This window comes from Cydia strobilella, chromosome 21 (assembly GCF_947568885.1).
Source record: "Cydia strobilella chromosome 21, ilCydStro3.1, whole genome shotgun sequence".
NCBI classification, from domain to species: Eukaryota; Metazoa; Arthropoda; class Insecta; order Lepidoptera; family Tortricidae; genus Cydia; species Cydia strobilella.
This window is the reverse complement of record NC_086061.1, coordinates 7,739,487-7,759,540: the sequence shown is the minus strand read 5'-3', so window position 1 is coordinate 7,759,540 and position 20,054 is coordinate 7,739,487. Positions and strand designations below refer to the sequence as shown.

The following is a 20,054-nucleotide window of genomic DNA, read 5'->3' as shown; positions in this document are numbered from 1 at the left end:
AGCTTTCCGCCTACTAAGGACTTATTACACGCGGAAAGGATGACGCAATCGTATCCCTACACTCGCGCAGCGGTGTCGCGTCTCATTTATAACGAAAAATACGGCAAGCTATACGAAGATGGGAAAGGAGTGCTCTAAGTGCATTTGTGACAACAAGGAGGTGATTGTTAACCAACATGGCAGCGCCAACGATGCCGGAGCTGAGATAAGGAACCACACAAACGTGAACAATATTCTACTATCAGTGGTGCTGGCGCTTTGCGGGGCAGGCGTCCTTTACATCATATACAGGCAATATAATAAATGCCACAAAAAGTTGGTGCGGAACGAGTTACGTGAAAACGCATTTCGGAGGATTCGTCTAAGGTTGTCAGGGCGCGGAGATCGTGCCAACGGCGACCACGTCGAGGACCACGAGGTACCGGTACCGGCTACTTAAAAATGAGCGTAAAAGGATAGGATACTTCAAAAACTCGGCGGTATAGTCATGTAAGTTTTCTTGTTTATATTTAGAATTAATAGTAAGTATATTTTATGGAAAACCTTGATTTAGTATTTGAGAGCTTAAGAGCCAACAGGAGTGGTCATTTCTCCATACAAACGTACTCGACTGTTTCCTCCGTGGTTTTTGAAGCTAGAGGAATGATTTTTTTAACACAGATTAATATTGTCAATATCTGTGTCGGACTGTTTTGATTTTTTTGATATTTTTGTTTTTTAAGGCGCTAGAGCCCTTCAAACATGGAGAAAAATGGCCTCACTGACTATGCCGCAATGATAGGCGTGGTATTCAAAACTGATATCAATTAGCCAAAAAATCAAAACAGTCCGACACAGACAATTTCATACTTATTTAGGTTTCCAAATTTGGTTACGATTGGTTAAGTTTTGGAGGAGGAAACAGTCGAGTACGAAACCTCGATTTTTGAGATTTTTACGCAGGATTTTTCGCCTAAGCTGCAGTTGTCCTTATCGCACTAATTTTAGGGGCGGGGTCAAGTTTCTAAATACGTACACAGACAGAAAAGTGATGGGCAATAGTCGACATTGAATGTCGATAATCTAGTGATGTGATAAGTTATCGATAAACCATAACAAAGTCGCGATTTGCCTCTTAGTAGGCGAAGTATGTAAAGTGAGTATGCACTTTGGCCCCAGGGGATATCGTAACACTATTTATTATTCCTTGGTTCATACAAAGCTGAGCTGACACACTAGCTACGAGATTAAGTCCTAGCTACCCCCCAAAAAGGGAGGGGAAAAGTTGGCTCCTGCGGTCCAGTTTGCCTCTATTTCTACCTATCTGTTGCTATGAGATCAAATTTGGTATAATTTTTGTGTAAATTAGGGACGAATAATTTATTTTAGAAATAATAGTTTCACATTTTCATACACAAATCTGAATATACGAACGAAAAATTAAAACTATATATAATTTTTGGTCACAGATTTGCTCTTTAGAAGCAAATTGTGGTGATTTGCACTAAAAATTAATTACACAATTTAGTTTATTCATTCTTTATTTAGAAAAGTATCAGTTCTAAGTACGTATTATTATATTGCTTTATATTTTACAATTTTCACTATTATTCAAAAATTTCTTTTAAACAAAGTATTAATTTTATTAAAACTTTTGTGACGTGATCTTGTTAAGTATGTACATGAAAAGGGCTCCACGAGGCGAAATACTTTTTACGCCAATTATTTTCTTTTTTTTAAATTTACAACAAAGACGAAAGTTCGAGAAAAATGTGGTTACTTAATAATTGCCTAACTTGTTGAAAAAATTACTTTACATAATATCAATTTATAACCGTAGTATATTCCATGATATGTTTTAAATACACCATATTATTTCCTAATTTTTAAAAGAATATTTAATACCTTTAAAATAATATCTGTCTGTCTGTCTGTCAATCTGCCTGTCCGTCTGTCACCAGGCTGTATCTCGTGAACCGTGATAGCTAGAAAGTTGCAATATTTACGGATGATGTATTTCTGTTGCCGCTATAACAACAAATACTAAAAACAGAATAAAATATTTTTTTAAGTGGGGGCTCCCAAACAACAAACGGGATTTTTTGCCGTTTTTTGCGTAATGGTACGGAACCGACTCGCACTTGGCCGTTTTTTGTTAATTGCTTTTGAACTTTTTTTATGTGGGAATAAACGCTTCGAATACATTTTTCTAGACATCATTCTGAATCCAATGAGGTATCATACGTATTTTTAGGAGTTAGTATCTCTATTAGTGGCAGCCGTACAAGCCCAATTTCAAAGAAAAACCGCAAATCGATGTACAGGTTAGCCGTTTGGCACACGCATACTAAGAGGTCAAAACAAAATTTTTGACCCGCAGTTTCTAAAAAGAATCCCTTAGGAGGGATATGCTGAAACATTTTTTTGTATGAAAAAAAAAAACATATTTTTTTTTCAAAAACCTATCGTGTGTGGTATCATACGAAAGGGCTTTTTGAGGCGATTCTAAAATTATACCACATCATTACATTTTAGCCATTTTTTTTGTAAATTAAAACAAATAGAATTTTCAAAACACACCAAGTTTGGGGTCAAGCTAAAGGGTTAAGGAGGTATTTCCCGTTGGATATATGGATATTACGTATCATTGTATGATTATTATGTACCGTATCTGCAGTACAGTTCCATAAGTCTCTTAAATAGGTATTGAAGTAGAACTGTGTCACTTTGTATTGAAAAAAAAAACTAAAGAAATTTTTTATTGCTTTTTTGGGGTTACATATGAGGATATCACGTATCATTTGTACAAAAAAAAACAGCCATATCGTATCTGGAGGAGCCCAAACTTGGTATGTTTTGAAAATTCTTTTTCTTTCAATTTAAGAAAAAACCGGCCAAGTGCGAATCGGAATCGGGCGCCGAGGGTTCTGTACATTACACAATTTAAACAATGTATTTTTATGTGAAACGTGAGTGAAAGGTAAATTGCGGTTTACGATTTATAACGTATTAAAAAAACTACTAACTAGATCTCGTTCAAACCTGTTCTCGGTAAAAGTTGGCAAGGTAATGTACATCATATATTTTTTCAGTTTTATCATTCTCTTATTTTAGAAGTTAGAGAGGGGGTTACACATTTTACCACTTTGGAAGTGTCTCTCGGTCTCGCGCAAACTATTCAGTTTAGAAAAAAAAAATATTAGAAACCTCAATATCATTTTTGAAGACCTATCCATAGATACCACACACGTATGGGTTTGATGAAAAAAAAAATTTTTGGGTTTCAGTTCTAAGTATGGGGAACCCCCAAATTTATTTTTTCCTATTTTTGAGTGAAAATCTTAATGCGGTTCACAGAATACATCTTCTTACCAAGTTTTAACAGTTCTTATAGTTTCGGAAAGAAGTGGCTGTGACATACGGACGGACGACAGACAGACAGACATGACGAATCCATTTGGCTACGGAACCCTAAAAATGGCTAAAATGCAATGATGTGGTATATTTTCAGAATCGCTTCAAAAAGCCCTTTCGTATGATAGATGAGAAGTATACGATAGGTTTAAAAAAAAAGTTATTTTTATACAAAAAAAAGGTTTCAGCACTCCCCTCCTAAGGGAATTTTTTTTAGGAACTGCGGGTCAAAACTTTTGTTTTGACTAGTATATACGTGTACCAAACGGCTAACCTGTACATCGATTTGCGGTTTTTTTATGCGAACAGCTTACACTATTTTTTTCACCACCTTGAACCTTTTGTAGACTAGACTATTGTCCCAAAATATTGGGCGACGACCGGTCTGGCCTAGGAGGTAGTGACCCTGCCTGTGAAGCCGATGGTCCTGGGTTCGAATCCCGGTAAGAGCATTTATTTGTATGATGAGCACAGATATTTGTTCCTGAGTCATGGGTGTTTTCTATTTGTATTTAAGTATTTATATATTATGTATATCGTTGTCTGAGTACCCATAACACAAGCCTCCTTGGGCTTACCGTGGGACTTAGTCAATCTGTGTAAGAATGTCCTATAATATTGATTTAATATTTATTATTATTTATTTATTTATTGGGTTTCATATTTATTCCGATCAGAATTAGGAGCTCTTCAATTTATACCTATTTTTATCAAAATCTGACACGTAAATAAAAAAACGGACCATCAATAAAACTGTATAATTACATCAAAGTAAGAAATATCACATGTCACTGTTTCTTTATTATGATAATTTTATCTAACCTGAAGCTTTCTTTTTTTCTATTCAACGGAGCCGGAGAGCGGCAAATTTGTTTTTCAAGACGCTTGCTCGAAAAGATCTTATTTCATGCAGGTGTACTAAAGGGAAAAGGCCTATATTGTTCCCGCGGGAGTTATAGCTTTCTTTTTTAATTAGGTATGTCACTAATTCATACGAACCAAGTAAGTTATAAGTAAAATACTTTGTTTAAAATCAAGGTATAAGGGAGTTTTACTTTTAAAATACTCACGACTATAATTTAATATTTTTGTTTATCATATTTAAAAATATTTAATTGGATTAATTTAACAGCCGTTATCTTGTATGTTTTTATACAACCATGTTTTCTTGTATGTCCATGTTATGTTATGTTTTTTTACTATTCTGTAACTCGAAATGTTAATTAGATTGCAGGTTGTAGAAGGATATTGAATTTAGTTACTAAAAACGCGAGCGGCGTGAGGCCGGCGAGGAGCGCAAATAACGTGCGCGTCGGTGTGCGTGCACCACACACACTGGGATAGTCCCTCGGTACGCGGTACCGCCCCCGTCAGCGCGACGACGATATTCTCTTTCAAATCTCAAAATTGAGTTTGGGCTCGGCTCCTGTTGGCTCTTAAGAGGCCGGTGTCGATTTTAGTCGCAAAAATGTAAAATTGATAGATTTAGTCGGTGAAATTGTACACATTTTGTTACCTAATTGAAATAACAAGTACTGGTTTCTATTAGCGCATCTTCTTATCTTACCTTTTATCAGATCAATTTGTTGAAAACAGACTCACTAAATTAGTAATGTTTGCTTTTCTGATGGACGTTTAGGTAAACGCGCGTAAAGTACTGATTTTGTCGCTCTTATTTGTAAATTTCTTAAAGTTTGGACGGCTAAACATGGTCATTTTGTATTACACATATCCTGTACTTGACGTTTATCAGACTATATTTTTATTATTATGACTTTGAAGTAGTGTAAATGAAAGTTAGACGAAATCAATTTTCTCCAGAAATTACTTCAAAACAAGTGACAATTTCTCTGAACATCGACTTAATTTCAACGTAATTTTGATACTCAAACAATCTACAACATTTGTTGAAACTATTCTTATACATCAATTTGTATAATTTACCACCATAAATTTTTGATGAATTTTTAAAAACTGCCCCTTCTTTTCATATATTACCGGTGACGCACGCTTGCGACCTCATTATTAAAAGGCAAGATGAGAAGACGTGCTAATAGAAACCAATACTTGTTATTTAGATATTACGTAACAAAACGTGTATAATTTCAACGACTAAATCTATCAATTTAAAATTTTTGCTCCAAAATCGACTACGGCCTCTTAAAGAAAATTCAAGTAGCATTAAGAAAATTAGGTCAAAAAAGGCATTTATATCCATTAAATGTAAGTGAAAAAATTAAAAATGCCAAAATATTTTATGACCAATATAAGTTGATTCTCGCTAACTTGAATAAAACAGACTTAAGTATAGAATATGCAGAATATACACTAGAAAATTTAATAGATAATATAGAATGTACTTATAAGAAAATTTTATCATATCAGTGTTATGTAACACCTGACTGTTCTAAAAATAGCTGTACGATAACCACTACCATGGACAAGACAGAGTGGCTAAAAAATAAGTGCATTCCCGTTGCCATCCCATTACTATGGGACCAACCACGAAATCGCGAAAAAAAATTACCCTCCCATAGAATAGGATTTATTAGTTTTTAATGTATTTACTAACACATAGCTATAACGATGGTACTAACAATATTGTATGGAATTTTGAACGTTCTAAAATAAAGCTATTTTTTTTATAGAATATGGACCAGCCAAAATGTATGAAGGAGCCAAATTATTTTTCGCGATTTCGGGGTTGGTCCCATAGTAAAAGTTGCTTAGTAACTGTCGGGAGCATACAGGTTGGAGTGCGGGGTGAGGCAGGGGGGGTTGACCTCCCCTAAGCTCTTCAATTTGTATGTAAACGGTCTGATCGAGGAGCTCAGCAACATGCATGTGGGTTGTCATGTAGATGGAGTTAGCGTCACACAGGATTGACAGGATGAATCCCAATGTATATCATAAAATACAACTGTATCACTAAAAAGAGTTACACAATTTAAATACTTGGGACACATCCTGTGTGAAAATCTGGACTTGCAAACACGTTGCTGACCACTTATACGAAAATCGGGGTCGAATTGAGTTTTTTAAAGTCTCAAGGTACACTTCAAATTTACATACATTATTTATTGAATGAAATTTTTTTGCGCACCTTGGAGGAATCAACAGGTTTTGATCGCCCAGCACGCGTCAAAAACCCCGTTTCTGCATTTCACGATCTCTGCGCATAATATACTACTCTTTTTTTTTTTTTAATCTCATTTATTTTATAAGCCATACATCTTATGATTATAATATACTACTCTTGTTGTTAATAAAATTTTCATAATTTCACAGGCTACGATGGGGCGCGTTCAATGAGCGGGCAATATAATGGTTGCGCAGCTAAGGTTCGCGAAATCTGCCCTAAAGCAGTTTATCTTCATTGCGCCAATCATAACCTTAATTTGGCTATCACGCATGCATGTGACATCCCACATATAAGGAATTGCTTAGCCGCTGTCAAACAATGTGTAAACTTTTTTCGTCATTCTACTAAGGCTGGCATGGTTTTGAAAGATCACATCATTGCATCGTGTCCAAATGCGATGCAAACTCGTCTTCTGAAGTTCTGCGAAACTCGTTGGGTGGAGCATTTAGAGTCGCTCATGCTGTTTCTGCGTGTATTTCCATATGCTTGCTCAGCGTTAGAAGAACTTGACACCAAAAATACGAAATCTGAAGGAATACAACCCGATGCACTCCTCGCGTCAATTCGCACACCTCAATTTATAATTTCATTGACAGTGATGACACCAATTTTCAATTTGACAAAAAACCTCGGCACGTTGTTGCAGAAAAAAGATTGTGATTTGAGCTCCTGTGTTGAATACTCAGACGATTTGTATGCAGAAATTAATGAGATGCGTCAAAACTCGGAAGAAAAATTCCACGAAATCTTTGTCACAGCCACAAAAATGGCTGAAAGCGTCGAGGTGAAACTGGCGGTCCCTAGGCGTGTTGGACGGCAGCAGAATCGCGACAATTACGAAGGCGACACAGAGTCATATTTTCGTCGATCGACTTTCATCCCGTTCGTGGACCATTTCCTGAGTCAGCTGCGATCGAGATTTCTCGATCATCGTGAATTACTGTCGAATGTTCAGAATATTCTGCCAACGAAGTGCACGGAACTTGATGCAGAAGGAACACGGATGACTGTGGAAACTTTTGAAAAACAATGGCCGAATGACATTGTGGGTGAATTCGCAGCTGACTTTGCGATGTGGAAGAGGTAAAAATATAACAAGAAAATTTTCAATACTTTAATGTGTCTGTCGTTAATATTGATAACTCAACTATATACGCCCTGTTGTTTCAGACATTCTTCGAAGATGTCGAAAGAAGAACGGCCGAAAACATTCATTGATGCTCTTAACAACTGCGACAAGGAGTTTTACCCTTCAATACATCGGTATCTGAAAATTTGTGCTACGCTTCCCGTTTCAGTAGCTTCTAGCGAACGCTCTTTTTCATCTTTGCGCAGATTAAAAACGTATCTGCGAAATAAAACCGGTGAAGAGAGATTGAACGGGTTGGCGTTGTTGAACGTGCATCGAGATATAGAAGTAACATGCGAAGAAGTGATCGACATTATGTCAAAGAGGCCTAGGAGAATGGATATATTGTTATAAGTCTTAACACTGTTGATGTGATTGAAAGATGACATAATATTAGGCTGAGAGATGCTAATAACTCAGCATAATGAACATACAAAAAGTCGATATAATATTGTCCGTAAATTTTTTGAAAACCCCCCCCCCCCGAAATATTTTTCTGGATCCGCCCCTGGTCAAAGTATATGAAAGATCTCGAGCCGATATACTCGTTGTTCACTGTTCATAGGCAATAACATTTCTGATATTAAAATACAATAGAATTCAGTAGCTGCATCCTGATTGATAGAGGTCGTAATATTTAATAAAAACAGCGGTCACAGTTGGTTGATGAGAATCATTGTCGTATCATGCTTCCGTCACCAAGGCTTAAAGCTTCTACAGACCTTGCAATAAATGCACGATTTTAGATAAGTGCTGGCGAAGTCGACGAATTCAATCAATCAACCAAATGCTGCAATTTTGTAAATCGTATAAATCGCATGCGATTATCGGCGACGTTTGGAGGGAGACAATAAACGGTTCAAGGCAAATTATTTGAGTGCTATAATTTATTTCATTAAAAGACGACCGTCTTTCAGGTTTGTTAATTACTTAGTCAATCAACCCTTTATAGGGCCTCAATCAAGACGGACGGACAGACGGACAGCGGAGTCTTAGTAATAGGGTACCGTTTTTACCCTTTGGGTACGGAACCCTAAAAAGGACGGACAGACGGACAGAGGAGTCTTAGTAATAGGGTCCTGTTTTTACCCTTTGGGTACGGAACCCTAAAAAGTAAACAATGAATACAGGAACATCTATTATTTACGTTAAGTTGGCGGAGACTATTCTGATCAGCACGTAGCGCTAATTAGAATACCTACGCTTTATGAATGACGCAAATGTACCTATACACTTCCACAATCGTATCTCTTTGTTGTAATCTCGATTTGAAAAATCTGAGTTACCCGTTTAAACCGTGCCGTGCCGAAACCAAGCCGAAACTTTGCCGTGACTTTGAACTTTGAACTGTTAATATACAGGGTGTCCCTACCTATAGTCCCTAGCCATTGGACAAAGCCGAAATGTACATAATATGCATTAGGGTATTTAGAATCAGTATACAAAGTATAATAACAACCGGTGTAGCGGTTACGAAGAAATTAACAAATTACGATTTTTTACTTCGGAGCAGCCTAGTGTTAGTAGCTCCTGAGGTAATAAATAGTATGAAACCTTCTTCGACCTTTTCGATTATCTTTTTTATTTATGGCACTGATTAGATTCTGACTTTTGACAAGTGTCATCATTGCCGCTTATTTTCGAACAAATTGTCAAAAGCACTGCAACTGCCAATGATTTACAGCAAAGAGGATATAATAAGATAGAGCGATACTGTCATAGTAGATTATGTAACCACAGTAAATTCACTGCCATCTATACCATAAAGTAAATATAGGGAAGAGTGGTTAACTCATACAAGTCTCGATTAGTTCCAGAAAAAACCCAAGAGATGTCACTCAGAGCACCATTCGATATTTATGTTATTTGAAATCTTGCTAATTTTAAATTAACATGTATAGTTCTAATTTACTTAACATATTACAACAAAAACCTTTTAAAAAATCCATTTAAACATAGTAAATCGATGCATAAAAAAAAAATTATAATGGCATGAACTTATTCTAAGCGCCATCTATCGCATCACTAGACAGTTTAGTTGCTTGCCGTTGTAACACACTAAATAGCTCGATTGTTTGAGAATAACTATCAATAGATGTCACTGTAGTAATGAACACATCAACTAATAATTTAATTTTGTTCTTAGATGTTCTTAGAAACGGGATAATAATTAAAATAAATTAAACCCTAGGTACCTTTATTTAACCTTACGTATTGAAAAGCTGTACTCATACTCGTATATTGCCATCTATACCATAAAGTAATACACACCTTAAAACTAAAAATGAAGATTTATAAAAATACGATAAAATATATTTAAATATGGATAAATGATTTTTTTTATTTGCATTATTTATTTTTATGATTTTGACCCATGTTCTTTCACTGATATGCGTTAAAATTGTTAAATAACAAACGAAACCGTCAACGCCATCTATACGACAGTAGGCCAAAGCTAGTAGCGCCCTCTGAACGAGAGTCAAATTTTCGTGATTTTCGAGGCACGTTTTTTCCTTAGACTGTATCCATCTATTACGGAGTTATATCTATCTTTGATTTCAGGTAAAAAAAAAATTAAAATTTAAACTGTTTATTTCAAAAAAGATATTACAAAAACTATTTACAGACTTAGCCTAATCTATACTCTAATAGATTGTATGCTAAGTATGGTCTTATTTCTAATATTTCTATTACAGGTGGTAGCTTGGTTCAAGCGCCGCCGCTGTCGGGCCCGGCGGCTTGAGGCGGCGGCGTGGGCGGACGCGGCGCCGCCGGCGGAGGCGGCGGTGCCGGTGCCGGCGGAGGCGGCAGCGCCGGCGCCGCCAATAATAATAAAAAATAAAGGAGTTATCAATATAATTTTTAGATAACCACCTTAAAATAGGTTTTAGATTTTTCAATAAAATATATGTAGGTATGACACCACCGTGAGTAATTTTTTTTTTTTTTTTTTTTTCTTTTATTTAGAAACAAACAGTCTTATAAAACATGTAGGTGAATATGTTAGAAATATTGTATTAGCACCCTTATAATACCTACGCATGTGTGTATCACACCTAACCTCCTTTCTGTATATGTCACTATGAATTTATCTATTTTTTTTGGTATCGACTACGCTGATGATCGGACGTGGCTCCCTATTTTACAAGTATATTTGTGTATTCAAGACAATAAAACAAATTGATATGCGAACAGTGACTGTTTATTTTCCACTGCCCTTGCGGAACCTGGTATCCGCGCAATAGGTTCTGGGCACAGTCACGATTTACACTCGCTGTTCACTGTCACGCCGTCTCCACGTGGGTTCTACTTCGGATCGCCGGTAAGCGCATTTATCATGGCCGCCGAGTTGAATCATTCTCCAAGCTACTCCAGCCAATCAATTGAAAAGCTGCGAGGCTCTGAAAACTACCAGACGTGGAAGTACCAGATCAGGATGCTGCTGACCCTCGACGGCTTGTGGGAGACTGTGGAAGGGACAGACGTGGACCCGTCGCACGTCAAACGAGCATTGGCTCGCATCGGTCTCAGCGTGTCGACCGCGTGCCTACAACACATTCGACAGGCTACTACTTCAAAGGAAGCATGGGATAACCTCAAATCGGTATTTGAGAATAAAGGTCTGTACAGGCGCGTGCTGCTCTTGCGGCAGTTGCATCGTATAGAATATAAGCAATTTAATTGCATGTCCCGTTACCTGGAAGCGGTGATGTCGCTCGTGCATCAACTAGCGGACATTGATAAAAATATTGAAGACAAAGAAGTGGTGGAACTACTTCTTAGCGGACTGCCAGATGAATACGACGCCCTGGTAAGCAACCTCGAGACTGCGAATATTGCCGACAACAACCTCACCGCTGACATGGTGAGATCTCGCCTTCTCCAAGAAGAATCGCGGAAAAAGGAAGGATCTTCCTATGTGGATGAAGCCGCTATGTTTTCCAAGGCAAGAAATCATTCCGTCAGTGCAACACCGAGACAACAAAAGCAAGTTATTTGTCACTACTGCGGAAAAGGAGGCCACGTAAAAAGCAAATGCTTCAAATATAGGAAAGACAAGGTGAAGAATCGGTCACTTCTAGCTACCGAGTCATCGAAAGCATTCTTTGCTAAGAAGTCAACCTTTTACCTGGACTCTGGTTGCTCCAATCATCTTTGCAATGACAAGACAATCCTGAAGGACTACAAGGAGTTGCCGGGCGAAGGAAGTAAAGTGACTTTGGCCAATGATGACTCTATATCAGCTGAAGGTGTCGGGGAACTACTAGTGGGTGGTGTCATCGATAAACTTTATAAGGTATTATATGTCCCTAACTTGACCGCTAATTTGTTATCTGTGAGTAAATTGTGTGATATAGGCTATACTGTAGTTTTTACCAAAGATAAATGTAATATATATAATAGTTGTAAAATTCATGGCAACCCTATTACCTCAGCATTTAATAGGAATGGTTTATATGAATGGGTTGGGTGTAGTCAAGAGAAAGGAACTTCGCAAGAAGTGCACTCTTCCATGTTCTTGCATAATAGGCAATATACACAGAGTGCTAATGTAGCTGTTTCTTCTCTGCCAGTTCAACTTCTACATTCCCGTTTAGGTCACCTTAGCTTTAAAAGCATGTGTACTCTAAGGGATGATCCTGCAACCGGCATCAAATTTCAGGAAACTTCTGGTGTAAAGTGTGAGACCTGTCTGCTTGGGAAGCAAGTTTCCTTGCCGTATCCCGTGGGCGAGGCTACACGTGCAAACAAACCTTTGCAACTTGTGCATAGTGATGTAGCAGGTCCGTTTCAAGAAGACAGCATTGGCGGTGCGAGGTTCATGGTAACCATGACTGACGACTACACCAGGAAGTCACACATCTTCCTCATGCGTCATAAATCCGAGGTAATTGAACATTTTATTACTTATAAGAATTTGGTAGAAAAACAATTAGGATTGCCAATTAAAACACTTCGGACAGATTTTGGGTCTGAATATTGTAACAAAAGTTTTGCTGATTTTCTTAGAAAAGAGGGTATTGTTCATCAGAAGAGTGTACCTTATTGCCATCAGCAGTGTGGTGTTGCTGAGAGACTGAATAGGACTCTTCTTGACAAAGCTAGATGTATGCTATATGAAGCTGGTCTCAGCAAGCGTTTTTGGGGTGAAGCAGTTATGACTGCCGCATACTTAAAGAATAGGAGTCCAACAAGTGCATTGTCGGGACGTACTCCTGAAGAGCTCTGGACAGGTACTACACCAGACCTCAGGCATCTTCACGTCTTTGGCTGTATTGCCTATTCCTTAATACCTAAAGAAAATCGTCGCAAACTTGATCCTAGAAGCAAACCTTATATTTTTGTTGGTTACAGTGAAACAACAAAAGGGTTTAGGCTTTTGGACCCACTGAACCCTAAGAAAGTAATTTTGTCTCGAAATGTTGTGTTTTTAGAAGATACATTTTACAACAACTTAGATAAACTAAGTTTTAACCAATCTGACAATGAGAATATATTTTATGAATTTGAATTTACTTATAATGATAATGCTAAATCTAGTCATAATAATATTGAAAATAATGATAATTTAATTCCTAGTCAGGATAATGTAATTGAAATCCCTAGTGATAGTAATGAAAATTTAGTTTCTAGTCAAACTGATGAGGATTCAATGTCTATTCAAAATGAGCAAATTCCCATCTGTAACTCAAGAAGTGAAGAACATATGTGTAATCAAAAAACTGATGATTCTTCCATGGCGTTTTCAGATTCAGAGGAATTCTGTACCGGAAGCGAGAATGAGGAGCCAGGCTGCTCTACTTCGGGCTCAGGTGACTCGTCGAGCGAGTCTATAGTGCTGTCGCCGCGACCGTCACATTCAGGGGAAGCCCTGCCCCCAGCTGATGCGCCGGCTGTACATTCCTCACGTCCCGTACGTACTACAAGGTCACAAAAACCCAAAAGGTATGCTGATTATACGTCAGACTACTCCATGGTAGCGCACAACGCTGCGTCTGTCTGCAATCTAGATGTACCCCTATCGTATAAGGATGCTGTCACTGGTCCCCTTGGTGCAGAATGGTCTACCGCAATGAAGTGTGAGTATGACTCTCTCATAGCTAATAAAGTTTGGAGATTAGTTGATAGGCCACATAACATTAATGTAATAAAGTCAAAATGGGTATATAAAATTAAAACAGATGCATCGGGTAATTTTGATAAATTTAAAGCGCGCCTTGTTGCCATGGGTTATACACAAGTCCCTGGTGTGGACTATAAAGACACATTTTCACCAGTTGTAAGACATAGTACAATGAGAATATTGTTTGCTTTAGCTTGTGAGTATAATTTAAGCATAGATCACATTGATGTGACCACAGCTTTTCTCAATGGAGACCTTGAGGAAACCATTTATATGGAACTTCCACCAGGCTTTAATCATAACCATAAAAATAAAGTTTGTTTGTTGCAAAAAGGTATCTATGGTCTTAAACAAGCTAGTAGAATTTGGAATAACAAAGTAAATAGAATACTGTGTGAAAATGGGTTTATTCAAAGTAGACATGAACCTTGTATCTATATAAGTAAAGATAAAAATAGCTTAGTAATAGTTGCACTTTATGTAGACGACTTTTACATTTTCTCTAATAACGACTCTTGTAAAAATAATCTTTTTAATATACTACAAAGTAAGTTTCATTGTAAAAACTTAGGAAACTTAAAGAGTTGTCTAGGCATCAATGTCGTAAGGGAGGGAGATGTATTGAAGTTGGATCAAAGTGACTATATTATGAAAGTACTTAAGCGGTTTAATATGGAAAATTGTAAACCTGTTTCTACACCTATGTCTGTAGGATGTAAATTTGAAACTGATGGAGAAAACTTATGTGATGAAACCTATAATTATAGAGAACTTATTGGTTCCTTGATGTACTTAGCTGTTTGTACCAGGCCAGACATAGCATATGCTTGTAGCCATTTGAGTCAGTATAATTCAAAGTTTAATAAAAGTCATTGGCTTGCAGCGAAACGGATTTTGAGATATCTAGCGGGAACAATTAACTATTCCTTATATTTTATAAAGAGTAGAGAATTGAATTTAACCGCATATGCTGATGCCGACTGGGCTAATGATGTAGATAGACGTTCTTATACTGGTTTTGTAATAAAGTTAGGCTCGAACTGTATACATTGGGAATCACGCAAACAGCGGTGTGTTGCACTTAGTTCTACAGAAAGTGAATTCATTTCAATTAATGATGTATGTAAAGACCTATGTTTCATCAAGAATATTTTGTTTGAAATTTTACATGTGAAACCTTACATCACTGTGTTTAATGACAATCAGAGCGCGCACAAGCTTTTACTTTGTAAAGAATATTCACATAAGCGTACTAAGCACATAGATGTACGGTATCACCACATAAAGGACTTGGTACATAATAATGTGTTAACAGTAAAATACTTACCAACCGAAGAAATGATAGCCGATGTACTTACCAAACCGCTGAGTCTATGTAAACATTCTAAATTCATTCAGAGCATGAACATAAAGTTAGATAATTAGGTATGTTTGCATGTGTGAAAGTAAGGTCATTATATAATAGTTTATTTTGCTTACAAATGTACATGTGCAATCGTAAAAATAGCATGCACTGTCTCTTCACTTTGTCCATGTTTGTGTCGTGTGAAAGCATGTTATTATACGAATGTGTATATGGATAGAGTTAGTCTCTACTTAAGGCAAGCATTATTGTAAATGTAAACTGATATAATTGATATTATATTGAGTTCAAGCCTTTTATCAGGGATGTGCCAATACACATTGATAACTTATTCTTGTTTTGTATAATGTTCTGTGTGCTCATGTTGTGTTTATGCATTGGTCTTATAAGTATGAGGGGAAGTGTTAGAAATATTGTATTAGCACCCTTATAATACCTACGCATGTGTGTATCACACCTAACCTCCTTTCTGTATATGTCACTATGAATTTATCTATTTTTTTTGGTATCGACTACGCTGATGATCGGACGTGGCTCCCTATTTTACAAGTATATTTGTGTATTCAAGACAATAAAACAAATTGATATGCGAACAGTGACTGTTTATTTTCCACTGCCCTTGCGGAACCTGGTATCCGCGCAATAGAATAAGCTGACAGCTAGAATTTATTGCAATGTAGACCTATAGTTTCCTGTATGTAAATTTTTAATAGAACTTAATACTATGAAATGCTATCTGAGACAACAGTGAAATTAACAAATAATGACAGGATTAAACGAACTTACCTGAAGTGAAGTTCAATCCTTATTATATGAAGTATTTAGTCCTAGATAATTTAACAGTGTAGTTCTCCCTTTTCCGCTGCATCATACGCAAGTTTAGAGATACCATTAAAAAAAAAAGTAAAAACGTCATCGCCTGGCAACACTCACTTCGTTTAGAGCGTTAATACAATAAATGGGAAGTAAATCATGACATGATTTACTAGAGGAGGGTGGGAACCTCCCTTATCTAGGACTAAATACTTCATATAATAAGGATTGAACTTCACTTCAGGTAAGTTCGTTTAATCCTGTCATTATATTCGTATTTAGTCCTAGATAATTTAACAGTGTAGATGTTTAGAGGCAAAATTAAAAAATTATTTGCATAAAGGAAATCAAAACTATATTCTTCAAAAACATAACATCATAACTCTTCTAAGACTTCTGTTTAAGTCATGGTCTCATATAAAAAATTAACATGTTAAACAAAACAAAGATACCGAAACATAAGAAAAACGGTTTTTATATAGCCTATACAGACTATAAGTCGATATATTAATATTAATTAACATAACAAGGTGGGTCTCACCATAACGTAAGTATTATAAATCTTATTAATATTATAATCTAATCAGACTTCTACAAGATTATAAAAAACTAACTATTCTGTCTAGCCTCAGAATCACAGACTGCTCGTGCAAATGCACTTTGTTCATCATTTATCAGGGGCCTGTTATAATATCTAGCGAAAGTAAGAGATCTGCTAGACCATCCAACGGCCTTCAAAATACTGTCTATGGGAAGTCCTGATCTATATGCTCTTGAAGAAGCGGCGTGGCGTGTTGAATGAGATGAAAATACAGATACATTGATACCACTCTCTTTCATAACTGACTTGATCCACCTGCTAATAGTTTGTGTGGAAGCTACTTTATAAGGCCTTTTAAATGTAAGAAACAAATGAGAATCATTTCCCCTATGTTCTCGTGTCACTTCTAAGTAATGTAAGAGAGTCTTAACAGGACAAATTTCTAAGTCATTATTTAAAGACGGTACGGATAATTTTGACATAAATCTATTAGGAGCTGAAGTTTTTTGTAAATCTGTAAGAGTGATTTCTACACCAGAATCATTTATTTTTATATTGTTAGTTTTGATTAAAAATAAAGTTTGCACACGTTGCCCAGTGGTGAGCGCTAGGAGCATGACAGTCTTCAAAGTAATTTGTCTTAAATCTAAATTTTCTAAGGGATACCAGCATCTTATATAAGAAAGTACTATAGCTGGGTCCCAAGTACTAGAGTATTTGGGTATACTTGGTCGTAATTTAAAAACTCCTTTAAACCAGCGTTTTATCCTATCATCTGTGCCTACGTGACTACCTATGACTAAAGACAATGCTGACCTATGGCAATTTAACGTTTGATATGAAGCACCTTTATCAAAAATAATTGTTAAATAATCTAATATCTTTGGTATCGAGGCACTTAAAACATCATCCTTAGAGGTGATACAAAAATGCCACCACTGACGCAGGCAAGAGTCATACTGTTTAATACTATTTTTAGATAAAGAGGCAATCATTATCTCAATTGCCTTGTTAGGTAACATTCTTCTCTTCATTGCCTCCCTGACAATATGCAAGCCCCCAGGGTAAGGTGCTGGTGTAAGGGGTGTGTTGATCTGGAAGGAGATGTTAACAGTTTTTTATCTGGACCAAATGTAATAATTTCAGATATTGCTAGTGACCTAAGTAAGGGGTACCAGGATTGTGTAGGCCACATAGGGAACACCACTATACCTGTGGCCTTGTCGGTAACTATTTTTCGTAACACCTTTAATAACAAAGAGAAGGGAGGAAATGCATAAAAGTAATCGGACCATTTTACAGTAAAGGCGTCAATATTCCATGCAAAGGGGTCACGGTGCCAAGATACATACTTAGTACATTTATTGTTGAAACGTGAAGCAAACAGGTCAATTACTGGGACACCCAGAGAATCAGTTATACTGCGAAACACTGATGGTGATAACTCCCATTCTATGTCCTCATTAGGTGAACAACGAGATTGATAATCTGCCTCAAAGTTGTCCTTTGATTTTATGTAGGATGCATATATCCATAAGTCCCTTGCCTCACACCACTGCCATATCTGTTTCGCCAGGTTATTTAATTGAGGAAACTGTACTGAACCCATTCTATTTATATATGAAATTGCAGTGGTGTTGTCGATTCTCAATAAGATTTCGCAGTTTCTGGAGTTGTTAGCGAAGCATCTCAATGCAAAAAATGCTGCTAACAACTCCAGATAGTTGATATGATTCTCTTTTTCCTCCACAGACCAAGCCCCCTTTGCACTTTTCCCATTACAAACAGAACCCCATCCAGATAATGAGGCATCACTATAAATCTCCAATAAAAAATTGTATTGCTTAATAACACAGCATCTATGCATTATGTTTTGTCTCCACCACCTCAGATCCTGTTTTGCTTCCTCACTTACAGCCATATTACCATCATAGTTTCCCCCCGAACGTTCCAAAGCAATAAATTTATCCCTCTCTAGGTTTTTTGTATACATAAAACCATAGGAGATAGCCATGCATACAGAGACTAAATTGCCTAACATCTTTGCAAATTCCCTAATTGTGCACTGATGTATTATTAGAAATTTGTTTGTAATGGATAATATTTTTTCACGTTTTTTATCCGTGGGACTTAGAGTCAAGTTAAGTGAATTTACTTTAAAACCTAAAAACTCTATGATATTGGAAGGAACGAGGTTACTCTTTTCTTCATTGATTACAAACCCTAGACAAACTAAAATATTTTTTATAACATGAACATTATTATGACACTCATCATATGAGGATCCAAAACATATAATGTCATCTAAATATATCACTACTCTTATGCTTTTCTCTCTTAAATATCCTATAATTGGTTTTAAAAGTTTGGTGAAAACATATGGGGCCGAACTTAACCCAAAAGCTAAACAGTTGTATTCATATAATGTGTCATTAAATTTAAATCTTAAAAATCTCTTGTGGTCTGAGTCAATGGGGCACATATAGTAAGCATGTTTAAGGTCAATTGTGCACATAAAATCACCCTTTGTTAATAACTTGCATACCGTTCTAATGTCTTCTAACTTAAAATGATGATCACCTACAAACCTATTTAGCTTTTTTAAATTTAATATGAATCTATGTGAGCCATCTTTTTTAGGAATAGTGAAAATACTGGATAAAAATTGTATAGGCTCATTTTCACACACTGATATTGCCCCAAGATTTAACAGTTCCTCAATTTCCTTCAAAATAATTTGTTTATCAGCCTGATTAAAATTATTATTCTGAGGCAAATTATTTTGAAAAGGTTGACTTATAAAGGGGATTTTATATCCTCTTATCCAGCACAAAATGACAGGATCTTGGGTTATATTACACCAACATTTATAGTAATAAAAAAGTCTGCCTGCGAAAGGTACCTTTAAGGATATTTGGCACGGCCTCTCGCTGATGGTCCCATTGGTCTGATGTCCAGGGGCTTGAAGGGCTGGCGAGGAGCATTGTATCGATGAGCCCCTCGATATGACCCTCTCATTGGGTGGACTTGATAGGTTGGGTGCAGACGCCGAGGGGTCTGATGAAAGTTTTTTGGAGTGTGCGGGTTCTTTGCAGTATGGGCTGGCTTGGGCTTTATTATATTCGCAGCCCGCTTCATAGCAGAGTAAGACTTTACTGAGATGTCCAGACTTGAGTACAGGAACTCTCCTCTCTTATTATCTTTCAGGGATTCTACTAAGTTCTTATCCAAAAATGGATTAACCAACCTTCTTCTTATTTCAGTATATTGACAATGTAAGTGGCACAGAATGCGTGAGATATCAGTCAGCTTCTTAATAACATTGTATTTGTTAAAATCTTGCTTTGACATTGTGTTAACAACGGAACAAATACTTCCAATAGCCGAGCCCAATTCCTGTTGTCTTTCTTCCAACAGCTTATCCCGTACTCTTGACGGGTTATTCATAACTCCAATGAGCTCTGTATTAAGTTTAGGGGCATCCAGGAGCTTGCAATTGCTTGGAATTAGCAGGGTTTCCAGAAGCTTCTCCTTATTTTGTTTGGATAT

General features: G+C 36.7%; 1 long non-coding RNA gene across 1 annotated transcript in view; it reads left to right on the top strand.

Moving 5' to 3' along the window:
* Positions 1–20,054, top strand: part of LOC134751125 (uncharacterized) — a 223,790-nt gene that overhangs the window by 26,532 nt on the left and 177,204 nt on the right. The gene's annotated exons all lie outside the window — the stretch shown is intronic.